This window comes from Crocuta crocuta, unplaced genomic scaffold (genome assembly GCF_008692635.1).
Source record: "Crocuta crocuta isolate KB4526 unplaced genomic scaffold, BGI_CrCroc_1.0 scaffold176, whole genome shotgun sequence".
Lineage (NCBI taxonomy): Eukaryota > Metazoa > Chordata > Mammalia > Carnivora > Hyaenidae > Crocuta > Crocuta crocuta.
Window position 1 is genome coordinate 2,488,961 of NW_027531905.1, and position 25,706 is coordinate 2,514,666.

A 25,706-nucleotide genomic window follows, 5' to 3' on the forward strand; every position below is an offset into this window, starting at 1 on the left:
TTTATTACCGGTATTTGAAAAAGCCCTAAGTCTGTATTTCGAGCCCCAATTTCTCTCACTCTCAATGGTCCATATGCCATTACCATATAGACATCTCATTAACATTCAAGACTTAAATGTTGAACATTGCCAGTGGACGTGGACATTGGTACCGTCTTTTGGAAGCAAATTAAAAACATGTCCTTAAGTATTATGAAATATACTTATATATATTGACTTAGGCATTCTACTTCTAAGAATCCATTATAAGAAATAATTCAAGACATATTTTTGAAGAGCCATAAGCATAAGTTCATTGCTTCCTCTTTCCCAAGAGGAAACTAAATGACCAAAAGCAATTAAGTAACTTAAGATAAACTAATTTGATACATACTAAAAAGCTATTAAAACAGTTTAGTTTCATCTAGTCTCATGGAAAATATGTGCAATATCATATATAAAAAAATAAAATAAAATGACATGTGAACTGAGCTGTCTACAAAGTTCCTGCAAGAAATATGCCAAACTGATAATTATGTGTTCAGGTGGCAGATCAGCTGTGAGTTTTTATTTTGTTTTCTTTCTTTCTGAAACCAGCAATTATTATTTATTATTTTTTTTTTTACCACTTGTGTAGTTGAATAAACCAGACAATGTTGAAAGCTAATCTCATTTCCCTTCTTTCTAAAGTCTCGCTTCTCCCTGGCCTTCTCACAGCTCTGAGCGGCCACCTGTCTTCTCAGTCCTTTGGGTGCTCTATCCTAGAGATCTTAGTCTTTGAGTTCTCTTTTCCTTCTACCTCTCATACTCAAAATACACCCAAGCGAAGTGTAATCTTCTACAGCAGATTTTACCCATTATTGCCATCTTCCAAAATTTCAGCACTCAACCTCTACATCCAGAATGTATTTAACAGCCCAATATCCTACATAATTCCTCTCCTCAAAACCTACCTTTCCTTGCCTTGCGCCTATTATCTACCCATATCAAATTTGGACTCCAGTGTTGATTTAGTACCCATTTCCTTTTGTAATTTTTAAAATTTTGTTTATTATTTAGTATTTAAAATATTTTTGGGAGCCTGTGTGGCTCAGTCGGTTAATCATCCGACTTCAGCTCAGGTCATGATCTCACAGTTCGTGGGTTCCAGCCCCGCGTCGGGCTCTGTGCTGACAGCTAGCTCAGAGCCTGGAGCCTGTTTCCGATTCTGTATCTCCCTCTCTCTCTGACCCTCCCCTGCTCACGCTGTCTGTCTCAGAAATAAATAAAACATTAAAAAAAATTTTTTTTAAATAAATAGAATGAGAAGCGGAGGCGGCGGTGACGGCGACCCGGAGAAACGGTGCCGATGCCTGGTAAAGTGGCAGCGGCGCGCTGCAGCGACGTGGACTTTACGGACCTGAAGTTGCTATGTTCCCCGATCGCACTCGGGTTGTATCCCTGCTTGACCCTGGCAGATCTGAGGCTGTGACACTTCCCCCACCCCCAGGTAGCAGGGAAACAGTGACCTGCGGGACTGTTCAGGGCAGTATAACAAAGCCCGTGGACTGGGACCTGGAACAGGCGGGGTGTGGGGCATAGAACTCAGCCAACCTTGGCTACATCCTCAGCACAGGGAGATCAGACTGAAGAAGTGATTTGCAACGCTTGGTTGAGAAGGGACTGGGGCGACGCCATTCTTCTCCCCACAACCACCAAGGAGGGGCCTCAGGGAGGCCAGCGGACACAGTGGAGACAAGACCTGCCTACACCAAACCCCGCACATCCCCTCCAGAGAGCTGTTTTGTTGTTGCAGCTGTTTTTATCTGAGCCTGGGTTTGTGTGTTTATTGGTTTTGTCTGTTTGTTTGTGTACCTGTGTTCCCTCTGTGGTTGTCTGTTTTCTTTTTCCAGGGCTGCCTTAAGAAACAAGCCAAACTACACATGGTGGAGAGTCCCAAATACCACTACCAGTAGGGAAACAAAATAACCAAACGCTTAACAAGAGAAACCAAGAGACACCATCCAAAGAATACTTCCTGAACAGACAGGCCCTGAACAGTCAAAAGAGCCCTCTCTATCACAGCAGAATTCGCAGGGTACGTGTGTACAACAAGCTTTTAAAATTAACAAGAGACAGAAAGCTAACCAAAATGACAAAACAGAAGAACTCTCCTCCAAAGAAACTCCAGGAAGAAATGAGAGCTAGAGAACTGCTCAAAACAGATATAAGCAACATAACTGAACAAGAATTTAGAACAATAATCATAAAATTAATCGCTGGGCTTGAAAAAAGCATGGAGGACATCAGAGAAACTATGGCTACAAAAAATATAGAGCTTAAAAATAGTTACGGTGAATTAAAAAAATTGGATAAATGAGATACATAATAAACGGAGGCATCCAATGCACGGATTGAGGAGGCAGAAAGGAGAATAAGTGATTTAGAAGACACTATAATAGAAAAAGAAGAAACTGAGAAAAAGAGAGAGAAACTGATCCAGGAACATGAAAGAAGAGTTCGAGAGCTCAGCAATACAATCAAACATAACAATATACGTATCATAGGAATTCCAGAAGAGGAAGAGAGAGGAAAAGGTGCTGAAGGAGTCTTGGAACAAATTATAGCAGAGAACTTCCCCAACCTGGAGAGGGAAGTAGAAGTTGAAATTCAAGAGGCACAGAGAACTCCCCTCAGACATAACTTGAATCGATCTTCTGCACGAAATGTCATAGTGAAAATGGCAAAATATAAGCACAAAGAGAGAATTCTGAAAGCAGATAGGGAGAAAAGGGCCATAACATACAAAGGGAAACCTATCAGAGTGGATACAGACCTATCTACTGAAACTTGGCAGGCCAGAAAGGAATGGCAGGAGATCTTCAATGTGATGAATGGAAAAAATATGCAGCNCTGAAAACAGAATTAATACCAATTCTTCTCAGGCTATTCCAAAAAACAGAAATCAAAGGAAAACTTCCAGACTCACTTTATGAAGCCAGCATCACTCTGATTCCCAAGCCAGACAGAGATCCAGCAAAAAAAGGGAACTACAGGTCAATATCCTTGATGAATACGGATGCAAAAATCCTCAACAAGATACTTTGCACTTAGGAACAGACAATCTTATTAATATGCTGTTTTTCTTTAAAATCGTTCACAACATCAACTGTGTGAAATGCAAACCTCATCAATTTGCCCATCCTTCAGATGGAAACTATCTTATTATTTTTTATTTTTATTTTTTTTAAATTTTCGTTTATTGTGTTTTGTTGAGAGAGAGAGAGAGGCAGAGCATGAGTTGGGGAGGGGCAGAGAGAGAGGGAGATATAGAATCCAAAGTAGGCTCCAGGCTCCGAGCTGTCAGCACAGAGACTGAGGTGAGGCTCAAGCTCACAAACTGTGAGATTATGACCTGAGCCGAAGTCGGACGCTTAAGGGACTGAGCCACACAGGCGCCCCTTAATAATTTTTCTTTTTCTGATTTTTCACCCCATCCCTCTCTTGAGGGACTTGTAGCTACTCTTCTTTTATTAAAATTTTTTTTTGTTTTTGTTTTTTAACATTTTTTTAATGTTTTATTTATTTCTAGGAGAGAGAGAGAGACAGCGGGAGCAGGGGAGGGTCAGAGAGAGAGGGAGTCACAGACTGAAACAGGCTCCAGGCTCTGAGCTGGCAGTCAGCACAGAGCCCGACACGGGGCTCGAACCCGTGAACCGCGAGATCATGACCTGAGCGAAAGTCGGACGCTTAACCGACTAAGCCACCCAGGCGCCCCTAAAAATTTTTTTTTAATGTTTATTTATTTATTTATTTATTTATTTTATTTTATGTTTTAAATATTTTTATTTATTTCAAGGGGAGAGAGAGAGAGAGAGAGACAGCGGGAGCAGGGGAGGGTCAGAGAGAGAGGGAGNATTTATTTTTGAGAGAGAGACAGAATGTGAGCAAGGGAGGGGCAGAGAGAGAGAGGGAGAGACAGAATCTGAAGAATGCTCCAGGCTCTGAGCTCTGAGCACAGAGCCCAATGCGGGGCTTGAACTCACAAACCACGAGATCATGACCTGAGACAAAGTCAGACTTTTAACCAACTGAGCCACCCAGGCACCCCCAACCTATCTTATTATTGATTAAAAAATATGGTACTTGTTTCTTAAACATAAATAAGGCAAAAAAAATACATTTTGGGCCAATTTTTGACATCCATTACCAATATAAAATTGTCTAGAGGAAGAATTAATGTAGAAGTAAAGGTAAAATGAATTAAAGTTAATTTCAAGGTCACTAAATATCTTGAACATTTTCAAATAGTAACTTTTCATGAACTTGGAAGTCATTAATTTTGAATCACTGATATTTCAAGGCTAAATTTTAGCCCTGTCCTCTATAAAACAAATACAATTGAAACTAGCCAGATTTATTAAGAAGATAAATTGGTTTTTCAAAAAATAATATTAACATTGTTATTTGTAAAGAAATTATAATACCAATTACAACAGATATTTAATTTATTAAAGTATTAATTGGTGGCTAGTTGATGTTGGAGATACTAAATATATTAAACTAAAAAAGAAGACATTAAAGATCATTTAGGATAATGTTCATTTCAGGGGAGGACGGACAAGTCCTCGCCCAAGCCTGTGCTGTTGGATCCTGGAAGGTGAGTTCTAGAGCCTGGGTCTCTCGGTTCACAGTCAAGTGCTTTTTATGTCACACCACAGAGAACTGAAATGCAAAATGAATTAAGTTGAGATACTGTATGGAACACTTGGCTTGTGCAGTGTGTTGTGCTAAGCTTTAGCAGGAAGATTGGGTATCCAAAGAGGACCTAGCCCTTTGGATTGTTTTGTCCAGACAAGCCTGTGAACCTCACAATCAAAATAGGGTAGAGTCCAATAAAAGCAGTTCTATGAAGGACAAAAGCAGAGAGCTCCTATGTGCAGTTTGCTAGCCATCTGTCTTGAAAAAAGAGTAAGATTTAGGACACGTGCAGGAACGGTGGATGGCATGGTCATCATATTCTTTATGTTTTAAGACTGGACTTGTGTGAGAATTGGGCAGCAGAGAGTTCCAGGGGTCAGTTCTCTGGTGAGGATATGTGGGGATCTGTGCTTGGTTGCAAGTTAATAGGAGTTTGACAACCAGCCAGACGAGGCAGGGGGAGGGTCCTCTTGTGTCAACGAAGGAGCCAAGGCTAGGCAGGTTAAGGAATATGCATGAGTAGATACCATATTTTGTTCAGAAGACCCGTTTCTGCTTCAACACACAAATGGGTTGGTGAAGACTGACAGTATATACTACAAAGTATGGCTAACACTAGTTTAAAGTATTTATTCAAACATGAGTTAAATTCACTCATCACAGCCATGGAAAATTTCATTAAAAGATCTTTTTTCTAGGGGCACCTGGGTGGCTCAGCCTGTTAAGTGGCCGACTCTTGATTTCAGCTCAGGTTGTGATCTCACATTTGTGAGACTGAGACCTGCGTCAGGTTCTGTGCTCACACCATGGAGCCTGCTTGGGATCCTCTCCCTTTTCTCTCTCTGCTCTCCCTCCCAACAAAGCCTGCACCCTGCACGCATGCATGCTCATGCACTCTCTTTCTCTCAAAATAAATAAACTAAAAAAAAAAAATCAATTTGCTAGAATTCCATATGATCCAGCAACTCTGCTTCTGCGTATATATCCCAAGATAACGAAATTAGGATCTTGAGGAGATACCTGTACTCCTATGCTCTTTACAGCATTATTCACAATAGCCAAGGTATGGAAACAACCTATGTGTCCATCAACAGATAACTGGATAAAGAAGATGTGATATATAATGGCATATGATTCATCTATGGTAAAGATGAGTCATCCTGCCACTTGGAACAACATGGATGGAACTCAGTAACATTATGTAAAGTGACATAAATGAGACAGAGAAAGACAAATACTATGTTATACCACTTACATGTGGAATCTAAAAAGCTGAACTTCTAGAAACTGAGAAGACAAAGTGGGTCCTGAGGGCCGGGGTGTGGGAGGAATGGGGAGATATTGGCCAAAGGGTACAAACCCTCACTTAGAAGATATAAGTAAGTTTTGGGGATGTAATGCACAGCGTTGTGAATATAGTTAGTTAACAACAATGTATTACATACTCAAAAGTTTTTAAGAGAGTAGATCTTAAGTGTTCTCACCACCAAAGAGAAATGATAATTATGTGATGTGATGAAAGGGTTAGCTAATGCTGTGGTGGTAATCATTTTGCAATGTATGAGCCTGTCAAATCATTACCTTGTACACTTTAAACTTACACAATGTTATATATCCATTGTATCTCAATAAAGCTGAGAAAAAATCTATTTGCTTCCTGGTGAATCCTCCATGATTAATTAAATGCAAATTGTATCTCTAGGTAGCTGACCTGCAGCAAAGAAGCATTCACTTGATATGAGCCAATTGATTAATTAGACAAAAGACATTATATATAAGTCATAGGACATTTGGCAAAGACAATGAATGTAATTTTAAAGACACTCTATGTGGCAAAAACATCATAGAGTAACTGTTTGTTAAGGGCACTTCTGTGTCTCCATAGAGCTATATCAGCAATTTAAAAAGGACAACATACTAAAAAAAAAAAAAAGTCTCTAAATCTCAGCAGAAGGGTTTCCTGCTCCCTCTCATGCTTTCTCTGTCTGTCTCTCTCTTTCTGTCTCTCTCTCTCAAATAAAGAGAGACTTGAGCCTAAGCAGAAGTCAGGTGCTCAACCCACTGAGCCACCCAGGTGCACCCCTCCCCCCCCAATAAATACTTTGTTAAGATTTTTAAAATATCATTTGTTTTAGTGAAGATTTACTCTGGATTTTCACTGAAAGTGGATGAAGCCAGGCTTTCTCAAGCTGCTAACAGATTGGATGTCTCTGACTCCTCATCAGAAAGGGATGTTATGATTTAAGTGAACCTGCAGGTAATTCTCAGAGGTTGTTTTTTTTTTCTTACCTGTGTTCCCGCTGTACTGCTTGGCAATTTTGTTCCGTACTCCACAAGTTGTTCACAAGACCCTCACCTGACCTTCAGCAGAGCATCATCCAGGGCAGTGCTGGCGGTCTGGGGCTGGAGCCAGAGAATCGGGAGGAGGACTTGGGTCTCTGAGCCACTAATCACAGCTGCAGGCCGAGCCACCCTCCGAGACAGGCCCGGCCTTGTATCAAAGGTAGGTGATTTTAGACACAATTTATGTTGAAGGATATGAAAGATCAGCTATCCTAACACCACACCTTTATTGGGAGGAGCTGGTTCTGTCTCCCACTGCAGGGGAGCCTGGAAGTTACCCCAGTCCTCAAGGTTACTGCTTTCTCGGTGAAGATTCTCTCCTGTTGGTGCCACAGGGAGCCATCAGGGGTCCGTGTCGTTACAGGCATCCACTGCCGTGCCCCTAAGTGCCCTGAGCAAACACTGCCTGAACACCTGCTCAGCACCTGTGCTTGGCACCAGGTGGGATGAGGCGCGGAGTCCGCTGACCCACAGAGAGCCTGTGACCTGTGCTTACCCGTCAGTCAGTTAAGCATCTGCAGACAAAGGCTATGTATGGAGCATGTGCCTACATTTTTATATTAAGTTTCTCATTAATTCGATAAGGCTCCCATAATGTGTCATTATCATCCTATCATCATCATTATTATTATACCCATTTTCCCCATGAGACAATTTGGATTCAGAAAAGTTAAGTGACTCATATGTGGTCAAATGACCTGTCTTCCCCAGGTGCAGTGCCTTCCATCACCCGTATCTGCTTACTGTGCCTGGTTATTCAGGATTCTCCCTCTTTTTCTGCGACCTTGCTGCCCCAAGTGTGTTCGGTGGACCCCATGATGACATCACCTGGGAGCTTGTTAGACGTGCAGAGTCTCGGACCCCACCCAGCCTTCCGAATCAGACCTTGTGTTTAACAAGCCCCCCAGACTGTCTGGCTGCAGGCTGAGATCTCAGCAGAACTGCTCCATGACCCATCAAAGGAGCTCCTGCTACAGAACCCCTCTGGCTCACGTCTCTGCAGCTCGCAGTAGAGGGAAAACTCACTTGACTCCATAAAATGTGGTCTGTGAGTGCCACGGCAGCTTATTACAAGGCGATTTCAACGAGAAGGAAGTTTCCTAACCCAGGCATCGAAAAATATATATATTTCCCACACAGACCCTACGTTTAATGATTCAGTTTGCAAACATTTATCACTGTGTGTTATTTGCCAGGCCCTGTGTGCCGTACAGGTTTCCCATGGGAGGTGGTCAAACATGCTACTTCCTGCTAATTGTGATTCAGCCAATTCCTAGTTTTAAAGTTGCATGCTTATGATAAAATTGTGCCTGTACTTCTTTTAACGCTGCTTTCATCCTGAGTCATTCCTTTAGTCAAACAACATATTTACTCATTTAGACAACAAACACCTTTTGGCGATATACAAAGCACTGCATAAGTCCATTATGCTTGTAAGTCTATATATTTGTGTTTCCACATCAAATTATCTCCTGAAGCAATTCTTCAATGGGGACATGTTTTTTATAGGAAGGTTTTTAAAAGTCTTGGTAATGTTACCACTGATTTTATGGTTAGCAGAACTCTACGTCTGAAGTTTCATGAGTCTTTATCAACATTAACTTGGAAATTCTCCTGATGTCCCAAAGATAAATGTAGGCTTAAGAAGCTGAGGCTGAAAATTAAATCCCTCAGGACGTGTTGTCGCTGTTGTCATGATCATTTAACTTGGATGCTATTCAAAATCTGCAGGGGAAAATTTCAATATTTTTCACTTTCATTTCAAATGGAGCTTCTTAAGACTTTATACCAACTCTGGCATAGTAACTGGTGCTTAAGACAGTTGGTGGATTTAAATACTCAAGGTCTTCCATTAATTTCAAAGTTACATGCTGGGAACTCAGCTCCTTTATGGAAAAGTATAGTTCTAAAACTCCCTTGAGGGGCTGACATACTCCCAGGAAAAATGACTCGTTGGGTGATTTAGTTTTATATGGGAGTATTGACAGATGCAAACACCAGGCACAGACCTTCTTTTTAGCTCCAGACTCTAGGATACTTCTATTTTGGCTTGGGAATCTTTTGGGGGCAATAAGTCACCAAGCATTCAGGCTAATGGGTTTCTTATACCTTGAACTATGTTTTAAATATATTAAAATGCTTTCAAAGGACATCATTAGGTAGAGAAGTGGATAGGTAGTAATTTAATATTTTTAAATTAGCTTTATTGGGGTGTAATATACAAGCAATCAAATGTGCATTTTAAGTGCATGAGTCAATGAGTTTTGACCCATGTAACACCACCAAGTGAAGACATAAAATATTTCCATCATCCTGGGTTGTTTCCTCATTTATTTCCAGGCATTTTGGTAAGTGATTTATGTACATTATTTTTCTAAAAATATTTTTATTTATTTCTAGGAGAGAGACAGCGTGAGCAGGGGAGGGTCAGAGAGAGAGGGAGTCACAGACTCTGAAACAGGGTCCAGGCTCTGAGCTGGCAGTCAGCACAGAGCCGGACGCGGGGCTCGAACCCACGAACCGTGAGATCATGACCTAAGCGAAAGTCGGACGCTTAACCGACTAAGCCACCCAGGTGCCCCGTACAGTATTTCTTTAAAGTCTCACTATTATGAAACAGGCTGTTATGGGGTGAGCTGTGTCTCCCCCAAATTTATATGTTGAAGCATTTATCCCAGGTACTTCAGAATATTACTGTATTTGGAGATAGGGTCTTTAAGAGATGATTAAGTTAAAATAAGGCTGTTAGGGTGGGCCCTAATCCAAGACAGCTGGTATCCTTAAAAGGAGAGGACGTTTGAACACACAGAGAGATACCAGGGAAACAGCACAGAGGAAAGGCCATGTGTAGGCACAATGAGAAAGCAGCCACCTGCAAGTCAAGGAGAGAGGCCTCAGAAGATACCTTCATCTTGAACGTCTAGCCTCCAGAATGGTGAGAAGATACATTTCTGTGAAGTCACTCGGTCTGCAGTGTTTTGTTATGGCCGCCCTAGAAAACAAATACATAAGCATTAGCTTGACTTTTTTTCTTTTTTACAATAAAAACCAAAACAAAAACGAGACTTATGGGTGCCATTAATTTGTCCACAGTCGCTCAGATCCTTAGCGATCCGGCATGCGTTGGATCATGGGTGTGTCTGGCTCCAACTCCGTGCTCTTAACCATTGCCTGCACCGATGCCCCAAATACCCAAACACCAGGACTGAAAACTGCAGCGATGACTCCAGTATGTCAGTCCGCCAGGTCCCCTTCAGCTCTCCTTCCCTCCAGTCTCTTGCTTCCAGTTTCATGTGCTTGGCTGTGATCAGTGCTAGGTACTAATCTGCACTGATGATGGAATGTGGCTCTTATTACTCTGACCCTATTGTAATTATATAATATTATAATAACAAAATAGAGTGATAAGTGCTAGCACACAGAAGGGCAATTTTTGTTTGGCTCTTACTATGTCATTTAATTTTGAAAAGTAACCATTTAAAACTAAATGTCTTCTCTTTTTTCCCCCTTTATTTTCTAAAAGTAAAGAGAATATACTATATTTTGAAAACCCAAATAGGTAATAACCTTTCACAGTTCAAACTGTTCTACAAAAAAATTTTGTTAGATAACAGAATGATTTTTCCACATGTCTGATGCCACATAGATTTCTTTTTCAAGATTGTCATCTGTTTTACTCAGTGACATATTTTCAAATACATAGAATGAAAATCCTGGTATGTAATAGAAACTCAACATACATTAAAAAAAAAATCTATAATGAAACTTATTAGTTGCACTTCCTCTTTTACAGTTCCACATTCTTTTTCTCTTTTCATCCCATATATTCTACATTTTCACAAGTACACCACCGCCTCAAATTAATATATTCATCTAAAATGCTGTCATTCTTAAATGTTTTATCAATGCTCTAAAAGGTATTTAGGAAGCTCTGTTAATTCAAACAAATAATATAAGAGAAGTTAAAACTAGGTTTAAACAAAATTCTTAACATAATAAAAAAATTTTTAATTTTTTAAAATGTTTTGTTTATTTCTGAGAGAGAGAGAGCATGAACAGGGGAGGGTCAGAGAGAGAGGGAGACACAGAATCTGAAACAGGCTCCAGGCTCTGAGCTAGCTGTCAGCATAGAGCCCAATGCAGGGCTTGAACCCATGAACCGTGAGATCATGACCTGAGCTGAAGTTGGACGCTTAACCGACTGAGCCACCCAGGCACCCCAGAAATTTTTTAAAGTTTCTTTATGTATTTACTTTGAGAGATAGACAGAGAACATGAGCTGAGGAGGGGCAGAGAGAGACAGAATCCCAAACAGGCTCCATGCTGTCAGCGCAGAGCCCAATGCGGGGCTTGAACCCACAAACTGTGAAATCATGACCTGAGCTGAAGAGCCAGATGCTCAACTGACTGAACCACCTAGGCGCCCCACCATAATAGTTTTTAATACAATAATCACCATTTTTAAAGCACAAATCGTAGGAGTGCTGCACTGAATGTTCAATCACATCACTTACAAATAGTGTCACTACCCTGGCAAGAAGCCTCATTTAAACAAAAGGTGAGGTGAGATGGCCTGCAAGGCAGACCATTAGTTCAGAATCCACTCCGCTGACATGAAGGCCAAGTACAGGACCGGGGGCACATTTTAAACAGTAATTGCTAAACTTGAAAATTTTGGTAAGAATTAATAGCTAGTCGAAACATCCATTTTAGGGAGACCAGGCCAGCTTCCTCAGGAGAGAAGTTTTTTGGAGTTACTTAAATGTTAAAAGAGGGAAGACATGCCGGGAAGAGTACTATGTAGTTTCTTACACGTCACCCTGAGATGGCATGACGTAATGTGAAGACACTTCAATGCATTTATTCTGTGCGATAAGTAATTTGGGGAAACCAGAAGGTAATTATAGATCTAAGTCACACTTATATAGGATTATTCTGTTAAACATTTTGGCTAAGTTGAATAATTTGAAAAGAGAAAAATTCAAAAATAACATCCTCTGAGTTGACAATGTGATAGAGGGTATCGAGTCCACAGGTTATTTTTTCATATTAATGAGCAAGGTCTGAATTAATTAGTATTTGTTGGCTTAATGGCTAAAATAAAAATGGTTAAAAAGCTGCACAGGTAGATACCACCTCAGTTGACACTTGGTTTAATTAGTCATGGGCCCCTGTTAGCCCACAGGAGTCTCAGAGAAGAATACCCCAGATCCTTTTTGAAAATCACATGAACCTGCAGGCAACAAACTAAAAGTCTCAGAACTTCTGTTAAGGGAATTATTAGGGCCTCCAGGTTAAATGACATAAGCAGCTTAGAGTGAGAAGAATGCCAGGATTAGGCAATATTATTACCATTTTGGCATCTTCTACTTCTTTGTCTTTTAAATAGTCATCAGGTAAGATCTAGAATCCTCTCTGACAGGTTCCCTAGCCTTCTTATATATTAGAATCACCTGGAGAGTTTTTAAAAACCCTAATGACCAGATCGTACCCATACTAATTAATCAGACTATCTGGAGGTAGGAGATAAGCGTCAATGGATTTGAAGGAATCTCTAGATTATCCTATTGTGTAGCCAAGTGTGAGAACCACTGCTTTGTGACCTTTCCCCTAGGTCAGTAATCCCCAAGTCTAAGGGCATAAGAATCATGCAGTGGTTGCTAAAAGGCAGAGTCGTTTCAGTAGGCCTGGGGTGGGGCCCTAGAATTGGCATTCTTAACAAGCAACTCTAGTGAATTTGATGTAGGTCGTCTTTTGTTTCATGGAGAAACACTGCCTTAGTAAGTGATGCTTAGTAAGCATTTGCCCCATTGATTAGTGCTTGATATCAGGCTAAACTGAACAAGATGCTAAAAGCTAAAAAAGAGATTAAAGAAGACTCCCTAGGATATTGTGAGCCAAGGCCAAAGATCACAGCGCCTGGCTGACGTGCTTGAACAAGATACCTCTGGTTGCCATGGTGATGTGAGGAGGAGGCTGGAGTTATTTCTTCCTTAAATATTCACCTTTAGTATTTACTCTACAAAATGCACACCCAGAGCTGTATTTGGCCCTATTGTCAGCTATTTGTTGCCATTGTGTGCGACGATGGGAGATACTGCAACAGGAAGAGGAAGTCTTCTTTTATAAGAGCTCTGTTTTGAATGTTCACTTTTGAGCAAGTTTCTGTGGGATGCAAATAGGCATCATGACATGAACAAAATCTCCTACTATTTTGCAAGCCTCACTCCCTAAATAGTCCTCAAAACTGTCCCAAAAGTGGAGGGTTGTGGGGGAGCACGGGACCAGAGCCAACTTCATTATTTGTTTACTGGACATTAGATCCCATTCGAAGAATGTACACTTTCTCATTAAACATTTGTTTCAAAGAATTTTCCCCTTTGTTATCAGCAGCAACACATATCAGCCTTCCCATATGTTGAGTAAATGTGTTTGTATCACCTGTTTTCTGGCTGTTTCAATGACAGAAGTTTAGCAAACGCAAATATTCACCACATATTCTTTTGACAACATAGCACTTCCTAATTTTTCAATTTAGGAAACGTTTTCAGTTGTCTCTGTGTGAGGTTTTATGATATTTTCATTTAAACTGAAAGCAGATGCTTTGAAAACATTGATATTTGGGGAGAATTTAAGAAACAACAGTTACAGAATTAAGTGAATTTAGGAAACCACTTGGTGGCAGTAAACTCCCTGTTAACTACAGTGGGAATCTGAACTGCTGGGTGGGCTTCTTAATTTCTCTTCTTGACGAGACTGGTTTTTTCCTTTATTATTATTATTTGATCCCCAAACAATGTCTCCCACAAACGGAAAAAGGTATCATTTCTTCTTTTTTTCCCTAACAGACTGAATTATACGTAAAGATTAAACATTGTGACCTCCTGTAAAATAACTGAAATTTGAGAGACACATTTTCAAAAGTCCAAATGAGAGAATCTTGTTAGGGGACCCAGTTTTCTATGTCTTCATTATTCACTCTGATTAAATGCTCATGTACAGAGAGAAGAAAACTGGATTACAGTCCATGTGGCCTATAGGTTCAAAATGTCACAATGCCTTTCAAAATATCTATTGTTTTACATGAATATATATCCATTTTCTCCACAAAATTTGTCACAGTATCTTATTCTTATTTTTAAAAAATGTTTATTTTTGAGAGACAGAGGGACAGAGAGAGAGGGAGACACAGAATCTGAAACAGGCTTCAGACTCTGAGCTTTCAGCACAGAGACCAACACGGGGCTCAAACGCACAAGCCGTGGGATCATGACCTGAGCCAAAGTCAGATGCTTGACTGAGTCATCCAGGTGTCCCTCACAATATGTTTTTCATCTTTTATGCATTTAAGGGAAGAGGGGTGTGCCTAAAATGCAACTTAATAATAATTATGAATAATTAGATTAGATGTCAACATATTTGGAACTGAGAAATTTGAGTGGTTAATGAAAAACCATGACAAAGCAGTTAATTATGATGTAAGTGGATTTAGTACTTATGCCAGTCCTGGTGAGAATGACAGTCACAAGGGTTTTTAGAATAATTCTAGTCCAGGGTTTGTCACTAACTAGCTGTGCAAGCCTGGAAAGGCCACTTAATCTACTTGAGCCCCAGCTCCTCTCCTGAAAATGGTTAGGCTGTGCAAAAAGAGCCTGGGGCCTTTCCCCCTCTCTAAAAATTTTATATGTGTACAATTTCCAAGTTTTCCAAGTACATCCCTGGGAAATACAAGGGAAATATAACATATAGTTTAGAAGGCATCTTGTATGTAGACTATATACAAGCTATATATAAGAACTTTCTGGAGATTATAAATTCATATTACACGGTGGTAAAAAATGAAATTGTTTTTCAGGTCAAAAATGTCAGAAGGAGAGGAAATCAGTTGTTTTTCCCTTGCTTGGATAATCAGCTGCGGTATCATATTTGGGTCATTGCTGCAAGAGTGAAAGGGAGCCTGGGAGCCCATCCTGCACGGTGAGATTAGAAAAGCTTTGTGCCTCATGGCACTTTGCCTCTTACCTTGCCGAAGATGGAGGAATAGAATTATTTAAAAATTCTGACTCTGTATAGATAAGAAGAGCAGAAATGGAGATGACTCACATAAAAGGCATCATGCAGGGCCTGGCAGAGAGTAGATAGTCAGTAATTTTAGTTCCAACTCTCTTTATTTGTGCCTCTGAAATACCGTGTATTCACTCGCTCTTTGAGGCAACTGCTTTTGAACCCCAGCAGGCAGTTGCTTGCCACACTGTGGTCTTGGTTCTGCATATTTGAAGCCAGTTCTCTGTTAAGAGTGACTTGACCTGGTCCAGATGGGAAGTTAGTCCCCAATTGAAATTAATTCAAAATATATGCAAATATTTATGCTAAGTCATCCCATGGTTGGAAGGAGAGCAGTAAAAACAGTGTTTATCAACAGAAAACATACAACCAAAATTATACTTAATGGTCAAAGGCTAAAGTCAGGAATCAGGCAAGAATGTCTATTCTTACCACTTTAACTCAACATTGTACTGGAGGTCCTACTCAGTAGAATAAAGTAAGAAAAAGAAATACAGGTATGCAGGTTGTATGAGAAGTAAATGGTCTTTATTCACAGGTGACATGATTATATATGCAGAAAACTCTAAGTACTCAACCAAAAAAGCAATAAAATCTATTAAAACTAGTAAGTCAACTTAGCAAGCTTTCTAGACAAAAGATCAATATATAAAGATTGTCTTCTTATGTACTAGCAGTAAGCACTTAGAAAATGAAATTTAAAATATACCATTTAGGGTAGTATCACAAAAGCATAAACCTATTTAGGGGAAATTATAACAATGTTATAAAACCCCTATGTTGAAACTTTAAAACTTTGAGAGTAATTAAAGCAATGCTAAATAAATGGAGAAATAAAGCATGTTTATGAGTTGGAAAACTCATATTGTTAATACATCATTATCCCCAAATTGATATATAGATTCAATGAAATCTGAGTCAAAATCTCAGGAGGGTTTTTTGTAGAAATTGACACATTGACTGTAAAATATATATAAAAATGCAAAGTACAGAGAATGGCCAAAACGATCTTAAAGGGCTTAACTATTAGATTTTGAGACTTAATAGAGGGGCACCTGGGTGGCTCAGTCAGTTAAGCTTCTGACTTTGGCTCAGGTCATGATCTCATGGTACATAGGTTTGAGCCCCACATCGGGCTCTGTGCTAGCAGCTCGGAGCCTGGACCCTGCTTCTGATTCTGTGTCTCCCTCTCTCTCTGCCCCTCCCCTACTCATGCTCTGTTTCTGTCTCAATAATAAATAAACATTAAACAGCTTTATAAAAAAAGAGACTTAATAGAAAGCTATAGTGATCATGACCATGTGGTATTGTATAAAGATAAATGTTTAGAAATAGAATCACACATATATGGCCACACTTTTTGACAAAAATGCAAAAAAATTCAGTGGATTAAAGCTAATCTTTAATTGGAACAATTGGATATCAATATGTGAAAGACTAAAAAAAAAAAAATCAACCTATGTATAGGAGCACATGTACCCCAATGTTCATAGCAGCACTCTCCACAATAGCTAAAACATGGAAAGAGCCTAAGTGTCCATCAACAGATGAATGGATCAAGAAGATGTGGTTTATCTATACCATGGAATACTACATGGCAATGAGAAAGAATGAAATCTGGCCATGTGTAGCAACATGGATGGACCTNTAAAATAAAAAAAAATCAACCTAGACCTCCCCCCTCACATAGAAATTAACTGAAAACGGATCAGAGATGTAAACAGAAAGTGTAAAATTAGAAAGGATTTAACAGAAAATATATGGAAAAATCCTCCTGATCAGTGGCTGGACAAAAAATTCTTAGCTGTAACACCAAAGCGTACAACCCATAAAAGAAAAATTTGGAAAAATTGGGTTTCATCAAAATTAAAAAATTTTTTCCCCCAAAATTTAAACTTTCTGTGCTTCAAAGAACACCATCAAGAAAGTGAAGTGACAGGGGCGTCTGGGTGGCTTAGTCGGTTAGGCGTCCGACTTTCGCTTAGGTCATGGTCTTGCAGTTCGTGGGTTCGAGCCCTGCGTCGGGCTCTGTGCTGACTGCCAGCTCAAAGCCTCAAGCCTGTTTCAGAGGCNCTCCTCCTATTTTCTAAAAATAAATAAATATGTTTAAAAAAAAAAAAAAAGAAAGTGAAGCGACAGCCTACAGAATATTTCTCTGGGAGAAAATATCTGCAAATCACGTATTTGATAAGGAACTTCAGTCTAGAACACATAAAGAACTCTTAGGACACCACAATAAAAGGATAAATNAAGCGACAGCCTACAGAATATTTCTGTGGGAGAAAATATCTGCAAATCACGTATTTGATAAGGAACTTCAGTCTAGAACACATAAAGAACTCTTAGGACACCACAATAAAAGGATAAATAAACCAATGAAAAAAGAGGCAACATGTGAAAGGAGCTTCACTAGAGAAGAAATATGGATGGCAAATAAGCACATAAAAAGATGACTAACACCATTACTTATCAGGGAAATGCCTAACTAAACCACTCTAAAGAGCACCTGGGTGGCTCAGTCAGTTGAGTGTCTGACTCTTGATTTCAGCTCAGGTCAAGATCCCACGGTTTTGGATGGAACCCCATGTTGGGCTCCAAGTTGAGCATGGAGCCTACCTGAGATTCATTCTCTCTCTTTCTGCCCCCTATCCCCGCTTACACTCTCTTTCTCTCTCTCTTTAAAAAAATAAAAAAACCAAAACCACAATAATATACCACTTCACATTCACTAGGATGGCTGTAATGAAAAAGCTGGATGATTAGCAAGTGTTGGAGAGGATATGGACAGATTGTAACTCTCATACAATATTGGTGAAAATGTAAAATGGTGCAGTCCCTTTGGAAAACAATTTGGTAATTCCCTAAAAAGTTAACTATAAAGGTACCATATGACCCAGAAATTCCATTTCTAGGTAATTGCACCAAAGGAATAAAAACATATGTCCACACAAAAACTTGTACGTGAATGTTCATAGCAGCATTATTCATGATAGCCAAATACAGAAACAGCACAATGTCAACTAATAGCTTAATGGCTAGAAAATATGGTATATCCATACAGTGAAATTGTATTTGTCCATAAAAAGGAACGAAGTAGTAATTCATGTTACAACATGGATGAACTTAGAAAACATCATGCTGAGTGAAAGAAAGCCAGACACATATTGTATGATTCCATTTATAGGAAATGTTCAGAATGGACCAATGCATAGAGGAAGAGAGTAGATTATTGGGTGCCAGAGGCTGGCAGAGGAGACAATGGGAAGTGGCTATTAATGGGTACAGGATTTTGGAAGAGGATGATGAAATGTTCTAGAATTAGATATCAGTGATAGTTGCATAATTTTGTGAATATACTAAAACCCACTGAACTGTACCCATTAAAAACAAATAAAAATTGGGGCACCTGGATGGCTCAGTCGTTTAAGTGTCTGACTTTTGGCTTAGGCTCAGGTCATGATCTTGAGGTTCATGAGTTTGAGTCCTGCACTGAAATAAATAAGTAAATAAATAAAAATCACATACACACAAAACACTATGTAGCTTTCAGGGATATATGCCTATATAAAGACACACTTAAACATATTAGGAGTCCTCTTGAGGTAGAGCATGAAAATAAAATAAAATGGGAACAGAACTCCCTCTCTTCCAAAAAAACACAAAAAACAAAAAACAAAAAGAAGAGGAAAGAAAGAAAAAAAGACCTATAGCTACAGAGAATACAGTGGTTGGCAAGGGTTGGGGTGAGGGCAGAATTTAACTACAAAAGGGCAGGATAAAGAAATCTTTTGTCCAGTGATGGAATTGTTCTGTATCCGAAACTTTGAAAAAGTATACTGAGGCAGCTGTGTGTTTTCTTTTAAGTTTATTTATTTATTTTGAGAGAGAGAGTGAGCGAGCGAGCGCTCACGAGTTGGGAAGGGGCAGGGAGAGAAGAAGAGAGAATCCTAAGCAGCCTCCATGCTGTCAGTGAGGAGTTCGATGTGGGGCTTGAACTCACAAACCATGAAATCATGACCTGAGCTGAAGTCAAGAGTCAGATGTGTAACTGACTGAGACACCAGGTGCCCTGAGGCACCTGTGCTTTTATATTTATTGTTTTAAACTGCCTCCATTTTTTCATTAAAGTGCCTATATTACTCCTTTCTATGTGAACAATCTCCCTTGGTTTGTTTTTTACTAAGTCATGCATTAATCATTTTGGTTATTTTTCGGTTTAGCATATATAAGGTGTGCTGCATAAATATTACTTGGGCTTTTGTAGACAGAATTTCAGAGACAGATGAACCTTACATATTATTCTCCTATTCACATACAGAGGTATTGATTTCTTTGACATTAGAAGCTGCTTTAAAATGTTTCCAGGATTAGGCTTGAATATAATCATTTGCCAGTAAAAAGCTGAGGTCTGTGTTCAAGCCCAGAAGGTAATTGTGTAAAAGAGCTTCTACTTTGGGTTCATAATACTTGCTCTCTGATATTTACCACTGATATTTACCATTACTCCATTTACCGTTTACCATCACAGGTAGTATTATTTTCTGGGTCTTGCAATGTTTGCTGGATATATTCTAAGTGTAATTTCTGCTGTACATCAGTACAGTGATAATATATTTCAGATCCCTCTCTGTAATGTTCTTTGTGAGGCGGTGAATACCGCTGGGGTTTCATTGCAGCAGCGCTCACAGTGTCTGGACCTCCTGCTGGACTGACAGCGTCTACATTTATCTGGGAATATATGTTTCTTCTGTGTCTGTGTAAAACTAAACTTAATATCAGAATAAATCTAAGTTTGCTAATATTAACCAAGGAAGGGTAGTTTATTTCAGTTATAACATCAGACTTCTATTTTGGTTTTAACTGACTTTGTATTTCACTTCTAATGATTGATGACTATCTGAGTACCAGAATATTTTTAATTATTTATAAATATCCCTAATGAAAGCATAGAAATATCATACATTTTTGGCACATATAAGCCACACAATAATCATGAGCATTAAGTCAGTCTTTTACATGAATCAGAACACTCTACTATGAATTTCCTTTGTCTTTTTCCTCCCAAGATTTTATTTTTTAGAGCAGGTTAGGTTTACAACAAAATTGAGAGGGAAGTACAGAGATTTCCCATAATACCCCTTACCACTCCCCCTGCCCCCCACCACATGCATAGCCTCCCACAGTAGTAATTTCACTCACTAGAATGGTACTTTTTTTTTTTTTTTTTTAACCGGGAATGAACCTACATTGACCCATCATTATCACCCAAAGTCCACAGTTCACCTTACAATTCACTCTTGGTGTTGTACATTCTATGGGTTTTGACAAATGTATAATTACCTACATCTATCATTGTCGTATCATACAGAGTATTTTCACTGCTCTAAAAATCCGCCGTGCTTTGCCTATTTATCTGCAATCCCTCTCTGCCATGATTTTTACTGTCTCTAGTTTTGCCTTATCCAGAATGTCATATAGTTGGGAATTATAAGTACCCAGGCTTTCAGATTGGCTTCTTTGACTTAGTAACATGCATCTAAATTTCCTCCACATCTTTTCACGTCTTGATAGCTTGCTTCTTTTTAGCACTGAATAATATTCCATTATCTGATGTAGCACAGTTTATTTGTCCATTTACTTACTGAGAAAAACCTTAGTTGCTTCCGTGTTTGGCAATTATGAGTAAAGCTGCTATAAACAACCATGTGCAGGTATTTATATGGATGTCAGCTTTCAACTCCTTTGGGTAAACACCAAGGACTGCAATTACGGATCACATAGTAAGAGTATGTTTAGTTTTGTAAGAAACTGCCAAGCTGTTTTCCAAAGTGGCTGTACCATTTTGCATTCCCACCAGCAATGTAAGAGAATTCTTGTTGCCCTGCATCCTCACCAGCAGTTGGTGTCAGTGTGCGGATCTGGGGCATTATAATAAGTGTGTGACGGTATCTATCATTGGTTTTAGTTTGCATTGCTCTGGTGATGTGATGTGGAGCACTTTTTCGTGTGCTCATTTGCCACCTGTATATTTCCTTTGGTGAGGTATCTGGTAAGGTCTTTGGCTGATCCTTTAATTTGGTTGTTTTCCTTTATTCTTGAGTTTTAAGAGTTCCTTGTCTGTTGTGGATAACAGTCCTTTATCAGATGTGTCTTTTGCAAATGTTTTCTCCCAATCTGTGGCTTATCTAGATATTGTCTTTCATAGAGCACAAGTTTTTAATTTTAATGAAATCCAGCTTGTCTTTTTCTCTTCTTTAGTTTTCTACTTTTTCTCTAACACGTTGCTTTCCTTTTCATTGATGATACACTTTCTCATTTCTCACTATGGCTATAAATGCTATAAATGTCGTATCGTGATACAACAGGGAACAAGTACCTTCTTCTCTTCTGTCGCTTTGTACTCAGGTCTCCAGCTGCTCTCTGGAGCAGTGTCCGTCCTGTTCTTCCCACCTGCATGGTCAGGTGAGAAGTCTGTTCTGAATCCTGTTCTTGGGCTAACTTGTATCAGAACGGCACAAAGTACTTGCTAGATACAAAGCTTCTGCACTGCAAAGGGAACAATCAACAAAACTAAAAGGCAACCAATGGAATGGGAAAAGATATTTGCAAATGACATATCGGATAAAAGGCTAGTAACCAAAATCTATAAAGAACTCACCAAACTTGACACCTGAAAAACAAAGTGAGGAAATGGGCAGAAGACATGAATAGACACTTCCCAAAGACATCCAGATGGCCAACAGACACATGAAACGATGCTCAATATTACTCATCATCAGGGAAATATAAATCAAAACCACACCGAGATACCACCTCATGCCGGTCAGGGTGGCTAAAATGAACAATCAGGAGATGAAGATATGGAGAAACGGGCACCCTCCTACACTGTTGGTGGGAATGTAAACTGGTACAGCCCCTCTGGAAAACAGTGTGGAGGTTCCTCAGGAAACTAACAATAGAACCCCCCTATGACCCAGCGGTAGCACTGCTAGGAATTTACCCAAGGGATACAGGAGTGCTGATGCATAGGGGCACATGGACCCCAATGTTCATAGCAGCACTCTCCACAATAGCCAAATCATGGAAAGAGCCTAAATGTCTATCAACTGACAAATGGATCAAGAAGATATGGTTTATATATACAATGGAATACTACATGGCAATGGGAAAGAATGATATCATGCCATTTGTAGCAACGTGGATGGAACTGGAGGGTATTATGCTGAGTGAAATAAGTCAGTAAGAGAAAGACAGATATCATATGTTTTCACTCATATGTGGAACTTGAGAAACTTAACAGAAGACCATGGGGGAAGGAAAGGGTGGGGGGAGAGTTACAAACAGGGAGGAAGGCAAACCAGAGGAGACTTTTAAATACTGAGAACAAACTGAGGGTTGATGGGTGTGGGGAAGAAGGGAAGGGAGGGGATGGGCATGGAGGAGGGCACTTGCTGGGATGAGCACTGGGTGTGATATGGAAACCAATTTGACAATAAATTATATTAAAACAAACAAAAAACAAAGTACTTGCTAGAATAATTTTGCACAAATCTATAATCTCTTTCCCCTAGGAGTTTGAAAAAAAGGAAATTTGCACCAATTCTCACTTTATAAACTATTAGATCTGCTTCTGAAAAGCTGCATGTAAATGCGATACTTGAAACTATTTCAAGTACATCAGAGAATTCCTTTAAAAAAGGAAAAGTCAATCCCTAAGTAATCACTTTCTCAGTTTGTAATTATAACATTAGGGCCTTTTAGAGCAAGGCACACCTTGATTTCTAGGACATTGGAAAACTATTTTTAAAAGTAATATTCATATGCTAATATGTGGTGACTTTTATTATTTTTTTCCCCCTAGATCTAATTTGTGAAAACCCTTTGAGGAGCCAGAAGAAATTAATCTAGGTTTTGAGGACAGGGGGGTCCCTTTCAAACTTCCTTCTCTTCTGGCATTGACAGGAGGACAAGTCCTGGGGGGAGGAGTTGAGGATGGAGAGCATTTATTGGACCTTAGGGAACAATCCATGAGACAGAGCCTACCACAGAGGGCTGGAAATGCAGAGGTGTCCTTGAACAGCGTGGGCTAGGGATATTAAAAACACTTCAGCTATGGAGCCCATTTTTCAAAGGAACCATATCCAGAAGTCTAATAGATACACAGATAAAGGCCAGGCTGTTCTGACTAAAGCAAAGTAGGGAGCCTGGAGCTCTATTCCTAAAGGGCAGTTTTGACCATGGAGTTTACTGTCTGTTACTGGTTAGAGGGACAGATCAACTGCTAGGTAAGTCTGGGTCTTCTACTCACTGGCTGTGTGATATGGGTAAGCTGGATTATCTCTGTGAGCCTGAGGGCCCTAATTTGAGAAATGAAGGTTAATTTCTAACTCTCCAGTATTCTGAAAGGTTTCATAAGCTAACATGGGTACTGTGCTTGTAGAGGGTCTGCACATGAGAAGACTCAATAAATATTAAAACCTTGCTCTTTCTCCACTGACTAGTCAGTCAGCTTCCTATCTGGCCTAAAATTGCCATCTAAAATATCACTCACAGGGGCACCTGGGTGGCCCAGTTGGTTAAGTGTTCTACTCTCGATTTTGGCTCAGATCATGATCTCATGATTTGTGAGTTTGAGCCCCACGTCGGGCTCTGTGCTGACAGTGTGGAGCCTGCTTTGAATTCTCTGTCTTCCTCTTTCTCTGTCCCTCCCCTGCTCATGCTCACTCTCTCTCTCTGCCTCTCTCTCTCAAAAATAAGTAAACATTAAAAAAAAATTTTTTTTAAATATCATTAGCAGGTTCCTACAAAGGTTGGGGGAATTGTCTCCAGAAGGAATTGTTAAAATGGAAATATTGCTTTTGAAGAGAAAAGAAACCTGTAGTCTCTTGGGTTTAAGCATCAAGAATCTTAGACTTAGAGACACAACCACAGACTCAGAACTAGAGCAGTCGATAAGAGAAGCCAGTCAACACTTTTACACACATGATAACTGAGTGTTGAAGAAGTTGTCAGTTACCCAAGGCAATGAACTGCAGTGGGCCATGCGGGTGGGACATGGATGACTTTTTCCAGACTGTTTTCCTTCTGGAAAATGACAGTGATGATCCCTGTCCTACCAAATACTCAGTGTTCACAGGGGAAGTGAAAATGCCTTGTAAACTGACTTTTGAGTGTCCAGTATTATTGCTCTTTTCACTTGAAGAAGGAGGGGAGCAGGAAGGATGGGGGACAGAGAGCTCTGCAACACTGCCCAGCAGATAGGGTGCACAGCAGAAGGCACCAGGCTGGGGAGACTAGGCTCTGACTGAGGTGATGAAATAGGGGGTTGGTAGGACCTGCCCAAGATGGCTGCTGAAAAATCATGGGGCATCATCACAGAAGAAGGGAGCCCTATGGGAATCAGTTTCCCACAAGGGCAGGTGTGAAATGGAAGATACTTAGTGTCACCTTTTCCTCATTGCTATTAATCTAAAATTATTTATGTTTCTTTTCCTGACCTACATAGAAGACTTAAAAAAACTTTTTTTTAAGTTTTTAATTTTATTTTTGAGAGAAAGAGAGAGAGAGAGAGAGAGAGCATGAGCAGGGGAGGGACAGAGAGAGAAGGAGACACAGAACCTGAAGCAGGCTATAAGCTCTGAGCTGTCAACACAGAGTCTGACCCAGGGCTTGAACTCACAGACCAAGAGATCATGACCTGAGCCGATGTTGGCACTCAACCGACTGGGCCACCCAGGTGCCCCAACATAAAACACTTTTAGATTGAAAAGACTTCTGATCTTCTCAAAAGTCTTAGATGCAAAACCTCAGCCTATCGGGCAAGGTAAGATTGAACCCAAACTAGTTTAAGATAGGTAGTTGAGGAAATACAGGAAGTTGAGATAGACATGGGTTTCATGGCTGGAATTCCAGAGTAAGGTAGTATGTGCAAGAGGTGAGAGGTGATTTCCAGTGAATACACCTCATTTATCTGACTCTCTTCCGTGAATCCTTCCTTCCTGAACCCACATCCTGATTCATGAGTTGTTTCAAGTCAGCACTCAAAACAGAGGCTTTCAGGGACTGGATTTCAAAAGAAGCCAGGAAAGTTTATGAACCTAAAGAGGCACAAAAACAGTTCCCCGATAGCGGAGACGACCGACAGTTCTGATTATCGGCAAAGTAGTGGATAAAAGTGCTTTTGTAAGGGAAGAAAGTGATGACATTCTTACGTCTGTCTGTCTGTCCATAGGGGGATGAAAACAAAAGCAGAAGGTTCCCTACAGCCTCGTTCTCCCATCCAAGTACTAACCAGGCCCGACCCTGCTTAGCTTCCGAGATCAGACGAGATCGGGCGCGTTCAGGGTGGTATGGCCGTAGACCCTACAGCCTCGTTCTCACCCACTGCGCTTCCTGGGCAGGTTTGTTTTCTGGCCTCTAAAGCGTCTCTTACAGCTGTCACAGCAAAGAAAGGATGGAGCAAAGGACGTTCCCTTGCAAACCAGGAGCTACCCCACTATGGGTTTCTTAACAACTTTTCCATGGTAAGTTCAGCAGAAACCACATTTTGAATGGACAGACTTTAGTGGGGAGGGGCTATAGAAACACTCCCAAAACCATTTTAACAATTAGAATTCGGCTTATGTGGAAATAAGTCCCAA

General features: G+C 40.0%; 1 pseudogene; it reads left to right on the forward strand.

The window, feature by feature from the left end:
- Positions 1-1,327: 1,327 nt before the first annotated feature.
- Positions 1,328-25,706, forward strand: part of LOC144240242 (S-phase kinase-associated protein 1 pseudogene) — a 30,001-nt pseudogene continuing 5,622 nt past the window's right edge.